General features: G+C 45.5%; 1 protein-coding gene across 4 annotated transcripts in view; it reads left to right on the top strand.

The window, feature by feature from the left end:
- Nucleotides 1–2,893: 2,893 nt before the first annotated feature.
- The window catches only part of SNX10 (sorting nexin 10), an 83,376-nt gene continuing 79,769 nt past the window's right edge, over nt 2,894–6,500 (top strand). Inside the window, exon 1 of one of the 4 annotated variants that reach the window (XM_009242935.3) lies at nt 2,894–3,115. The gene's annotated coding sequence lies outside the window, so the exon portion shown is untranslated. Of the gene's footprint in view, nt 3,163–3,186; nt 3,398–6,500 lie in introns of those variants that run through there. The other 3 variants (XM_054559363.1, XM_054559362.2, XM_054559364.1) reach the window with 3 other exon arrangements.

Genomic DNA, 6,500 nt, shown 5'->3' with positions numbered 1-6,500 from the left:
CCACTTCTGATGACAATTGCAAGCTCTGCCCAGGCTGTTTTACCTGTATTTCTGACTGATCAGCTATAAATTGGGGATCCCATGACCCCCTCCTTAGGTTCAAATAATTTGCTAGAGTGGCTCACAGAACTGTGGGAAACACATACATTTATCAGAAAGATGGTACAAAGGATACAGATGAAGTGATGCATAGAGCGAGGCATGGGGGAAGGGGCATGGAGCTTCCATGCCCTTCTCAGGTGGACCACCCTCCATACACCTGTACATGTTCAGCTATCCCAAAGCTCTCTGAACCCTGTCCTCTTGTGTGTTTATGGAAGCTTCATTATGTGGGCATGATTGATGAAACCATTGTTCATTGGTGATCAACTCAATCTTCAGCCCTTCCCCACCCCACAGAAATTGGGGAATGGGGCTGGAAGTACTGACCCTCTAATCAGGGTGTGGTCTTTCCAGTGACTAGCCCCTTCCTGAAGCTACCTAGGGGCTGCCAGCCACCAGTCAACTCATTAGCATACAAAAAAAATCACTTTGGAGATTCTAAGGATTTTAAGAGTTTTATACCAGGAAATGGGGATGATGACCAAATATATATTTCACAATATCACACTTGATCTTGTTCCATTTATAACTCTAGCAAACTTTAACAACCAAAAAGGCATTTGATTATGTTTGATCCCATTAACTTAATCACCTCTAAACATTTTAAACTTTATTCATGAATTTAATATATTTGTTTCTCTCGTAAAGGTCTTTAATTTTCTGATTAACAAGTAACTCAACATCTAATAAATTAAATTTATAAATGTGGTAAATCTTAAATTGTAGTGAGTGTTCCAACACTTTATTAAGTTAATAAGACTATCTTCAACTCATTAGTATCCAGCTATTAAATTACACGTTTTAAAACTTAAAGTACAAGGCAAATGGTTACTCTAGTAGGCCAAGTTGTCTTACGCATTAACATGTACATAGAATTCCAAATGTGCCCAGATTCCTTAAAACAAAATATTAATATTTCAGGCTTGAATATTTTACACATCTCATACTCAATTTTCAGTCTTCCCAGGGTTAAAATGCTTATCTATTAAGAATTTTGATGTTTGTTTTTAAAAGCAATGTTTATGGTGATCTTCTCAGTAGGCAGGGTTTCTTTCTTTTTTTGAGAGAGAGAGTCTCACTCTGTCACCCAGGCTGGAGTGCAGTAGCGCGATCCTGGCTCACTGCAACTTCCACCTCCCAGTGCAAGTGATTCTCCTGTCTCAGCCTCCCAAGAAGCTGGGATTACAGGCATGCACCACCATGCCCAGCTAATTTTTGTATTTTAGTAGAGATGGGGGTTTCGCCATGTTGGCCAGGCTGGTCTCAAGCTCCTGATGATCCACCTGCCTCGTCCTCCCAAAGTGCTGGGATTACAGGCATGAGCCACCAGCCCGGCCGGTAGGCAAGGTTTCTTAACCACTGTAGAGTCCCAGTTTTTACCCAATCCCACTGATGGTATAACAAAAATGCCACAACCTAAAAAAGGTGACCATCACTTAAGTTTCCCGGATTCAGGTTGCAAATTACCAGTCTTAATAGGGTCATAATTCTAACAGATATTCAAATGACTTTCAGTAGACTCTCCAAGGGTTTATTGCTGCTTTGTCGACAGCTGTAAAGTCATGCTCTTGACAATAAGTTCAGAAAGATTTTAGTTTTACAGAATCTCTTAGGATCTTAGATACATGCTGCATTTTGTTTTCTACTCAATGTTTTTCTTTGCGGAGCATAGGGACAAGAATATAAAAAATACACTTTGATTTTCTTTCTTTTTTTTTTCGAGACAGAATCTCACTCTGTCGCCCAGGCTGGAGTGCAATGGCATGATCTCGGCTCACTGCAACCTCCGCCTCCCGGGTTCAAGCGATTCTCCTGCCTCAGCCTCCCGAATAGCTGGAATTACAGGTGCGTGCCACCACACCCAGCTAAGTTTTTGTATTTTTAGTAGAGACGGCGTTTCACCATGTCAGCCAGGATGGTCTCCATCTCCTGACCTTGTGATCCACCCGCCTCGGCCTCCCAGAGTGCTGGGATTACAAGTGTGAGCCACCACACCAGCTTAATTTGATTTTCAAAAGTGATCATGGTTGCATTCACTTGTGTGTCATGACTCGGGTGCAATTTTAGGAAATTAAATACCAACGATTGAGGGTTCAGCAATACAACTTCAAGATCCAAGATGTTAAGACACAACATTGTATATTTTTACACGTTTTGTTAGGGAGTTAATGTAGGTATGGTGAACAGATGCATTTTCAGGTGGGCCTGGAATGGTCCCTGGAGGATGATCAGCGACAAGCTTTGTCTAATGGGAAAATTCATGCTTGAAAAATGAAATATTAGGCTATGTTTATTATTCTGTGTCATTCAGTCACTTATTAGCAGTTTAAATGATGATTGTGGTTTCCCATGCAAACAGGTGTGGAGACCCAGCCTCAGGTGCCGTTTGGGAAATGCTTTCCTCAGTCAGGTCCCTTGGCAGATCTCATTAGCTTTCCCCCCAAATGTTTTATTAAGAGACATTTCAAACATAGACAAAAATTGAAATAATTTTATATAAACACCCATAAGCCCACCACCTAGATGCTATGAACATTCTGCCATTCTTGTTTATCACGTTATTTATCCGTCCTCCTCCCCATCGGCAATCCTCCCCATAACTGTGGGGTCGGGGTTAGGAAGCTTAAGGTGACTCAGGTGGCGAATTCCGAAGGGTGCTGCTGGATCACCTCCAGCCTCAGCGTCCGGACTAATGGGGGCATTTCCTCCCTAACTCAATTTCAGGAAGCAGGAGGCTAGCACGGCAGGGTGGGGGCGCACCTGGGCTGGGCTGCGCGGAGGCGGCGGAAGCACTAGGCGTGGCGGCCACAGGCGGACGCCTGGCTCTGAGCGCGGGCGCGGGGCCGCTACGTGCGCGGGGAGCGCGGCGCTGCGTTCGTGTGCGCTCCTGGGCGCTCGCCGCCGCCGCTGCTGCCGCCGCTGCCGCTGCCGCGCGCCTTTGAGTCAGCAAACTCCGCGGTCCGCAAGCCCGGCCCGGCCCGGCCCTGCTCTGCTCTGCCCGGAGGAGCCGCCCGTAAGTGACAAGAGACCCGCTGAGGGGGCCTCCCCTGCACCGCCCAGGTGGGGACGGCGGTCCTTTTTTCCAGAGGCGCGGGCCCTTCCCGCTGTTCCCAGGTGCCCGCACCCTTGCGGGCTGGAAAGAGGTTTGGGTCCCTTGGGCTTGGAGCAGAGGAGCCGCCTCCTTTTCAGCCGAGGTGTGCCGGGCGGGGAGAAATGATCAGCTGGCGCGGTGGAGCGGGGAGATGGAGCGTGTCGATCCAGGGATTCTTGGCTAAAAAGACACCCCGGGGAGAAGGTGGGGCAGAGGTGGATTCTAGATTACGGAAGAAGTGCTGTGGCACCTTACACCAGGCCTGGTAGAAGGGGGTGGGGAGGCGGGTTTTTTTTTTTTTTTTTTTTATTCATTCATTAACGGGTAGCCTTGAGTTGAGGAATTGGGAGGGGTAGGCAGGTTTATTCGTGGGATTGTGGGATTGAGGGAGAAGGCCCAAGGGAAAATCCATATAATTGACTGATTATCAGATTTGGTGACCAGGAAAGCAACAGCCTGTTTTTCAGTTCCGATGCATCATACTTTTCTCAAATTACACGGATTATTGAGGGGGATCGTCACGGAATGGGGAGCAACATGTCCTGCTGAAAGGAAGGGCTTCTATCTCTACAAGACACGTTAAAAATGATGGTATCAGAAAATTAGAACGGGGACGAGGCTTGCACATGATCTCCATCAAACCTTTCATTTTACAGACAGGGAGGCAAAGGCCGAGGGAGGCCGAGTGTTGTGACCAGGATCATTCAGCCAGAGGGGAGCAGAACCAGGCCTACAACTGGCGGGCTTCTGACTTCCACCCCGGAGTTACTCCACCTCTGGGGCCTGGGAACTGGGTTTGGATTGCATAAGCTCCCCCTCCTCTCCCGGGAGGGGGCTGGGCCGGAGGCTGAGGCCTTCACCAGGAAGAAGCAGGGACTGCTTGGATAGTTGACTAGCTTCTGCAGGGGCTCCTCAGTGAGAGAGTGGAGGTGAGATCAGGGACTCCTGCCTTGCCTCTGCCGTCACTTCCAGTGATGCCTATTCCTATACATAGCTGGACCTTCATTATTCTTAATATTATTTACTTTTTTCTTTTTCTTTTGAGACAAGGTCTTATTCTGTCACCCAGGCTGGATTGCAGTGGTGCGATCTTGGCTCACTGCAAACTCCGCCTCCCAGGCTTCAGTGATCTCCCACCTGAGCCTCCCGAGTAGCTGAGACCACAGGTGCGGGCCACCACACCCCTGGCTAACTTCGGTATTTTTTTTGTAGAGGCAGGGTTTTGCCATGTTGCCCCAGGCAGGTCTGGAACTCCTGAGCTCAAGCAATCCACCTACCTCGGCCTCCCAAAGTGCTAGGATTACAGGGGTGAGCCACCGCACTCGGCCTTTTATTACTATTTTTTAAAGGAAGGGTAGACTTGAGATTGACCGATAGGGCAGTTTTTAATAAAAATACAAAAATAAAATACATCTAGAAGAAACTGTGTAAAGATGTGAAATATCAGTGATTAGCATGGACTCAACTGGTCGTCCTGTTTCTGCTGCCAGTTCGTTTCATTCTCACTTTTGATTACCATTTAACTGGGGAGGACATCAGTGTTGACAGTGGGACTTGCTCAGGCTGACACTGTGCCCCACCAGGGAGTCTCCCCTCCAGGCTGGTACACACTTCCTCTTATTTTACTAATGGGAAGGATCCCTGAGTTAGGTAACCTAAAATAATAGAAATAAGCACGTTCATTAAAAAAAATAAAAGTATGTTAATCAAAGAGTAACGTTAGTGTTCTACAGCAATTCTGCTGGGCTTTGGAGCAGTGGATGTCTTTTCTCAGCCCTAGGATCACTACTTTCATTTTAAGGCTTCATTTTGCTCGTTAAGTTACTGGGGAAAATGACTTCTTTTTTCCGTTTTTAGTGACAGGGCTGTGGTTTCACAACCACTTGGTTGAGAACAGGCACCAGTCTATGCAGATTTTCATTTCCTAGCATGGCGGAGAAGGGCTTTTGGCCAAGCTCGTGGCTGACTCTGTGGGGAATCCCCCAAATTTGGCATTGTTATCTCCAAACATCTTTTTCTTAGTAATCTAGTAGGTATGAATTAGCTCTTCTGTTCTCTAAGCCCTGTTCAAAGAGGAAGGTATATAGTGTAGTGGTTAGAACTTGTGATTCCAGACCCATCTGAGTTGAAATCTTGGTATAATAATTTTCTAAGTATAGTTTTGTTGGCAGGGCACTTAACACTCTCTGAGTTGTCTATTATTCAGAAATAAAAAAGGGCGTTTGTAATCTTTGCCTCCCAGAACTGTTAATACAACAGCTGACATTTATCGAGCACTTATTATATTCCAGGCATCGTGACATTATCGAGCACTTAATTATGGGCCAGGCATTGTGAAAGAGTTTTTATGTGGCAGTCTCATTAAGCATCACAACAGACTTATAAAGCAGATTCTGTTATTGTCTTCAGTTTACCTCTGGGGAAACTAAGGCATCAAAGTATTTATGATTTCTCTAAACTCAGCTTACAGTTTTAACTACCCAACCAATGTGTGTCAGATTTCTTATTTCTGTTATAAGCTAATAGTTATCTAGGGCTTACTGTGTGGCAGGCCCCATTACAAGTGTCCTAAGTACGTTAACAACCCTTGAGATAGGTATTTTTCTCCCCTTCTTCTTTCTTTTTACAGATGTGGAAACTGAGGCACAAAGCCCAAGGTCAAACAACTAGTAATGTGAGAGCCAAAATTTGAACTAGGAGCCTGGGTCTGGAATCAGTAGTAACTCTCAGCCACCCACTTGCGAATGTAAAGGGCTTAGCCAGGCTTCAATCAAGGGCAACTCCTATTGGTACTTATATTTATTTTTCCCTAAGTAACTACTCCTTGCTCCCAGTTTCTGCAGAAGAGATGCTTTTAGTTCTATAAGTGATTCAACTTTACTCAAGGCTTTGTGATTCTGTATATATTTCTATTGTAGTCTCTGTTACTTTTAAAAGCTTGTGCTAGGCCTCAGTGATCTTGCCTCTGGGGATAGGGAAATAGTGTTTATCAGATCTGTGAACCCCTTTCAAATATATGATTTCATTTTTACTTTTTTTTTTGATACTTTTGTAGAGATGGGGTTTTGCCATGTTGCCCAGGCTGGTTTTGAACTCCTGAGCTCAAGTGATCCACCCACCTCAGCCTCCCAAAGTGCTGGGATTACAGGTGTGAGCTACTGTGGCTAGCCTGATTTCATATTCATTTGCAAAAGTGCGTTATTCTGGGGGAGAGAATCTGTAGCTTTCTTCAGATTCTTACGTGGTCATCCATGGTGGAAAGAAAATCATTACTCACCATTGTATTCTAATAATCTCATTTTACAAA

This window comes from Pongo abelii, chromosome 6 (genome assembly GCF_028885655.2).
Source record: "Pongo abelii isolate AG06213 chromosome 6, NHGRI_mPonAbe1-v2.0_pri, whole genome shotgun sequence".
NCBI classification, from domain to species: domain Eukaryota; kingdom Metazoa; phylum Chordata; class Mammalia; order Primates; family Hominidae; genus Pongo; species Pongo abelii.
The sequence above is the reverse complement of the archived record's forward strand: the minus strand, read 5'-3'. Positions and strand labels throughout refer to the sequence as shown.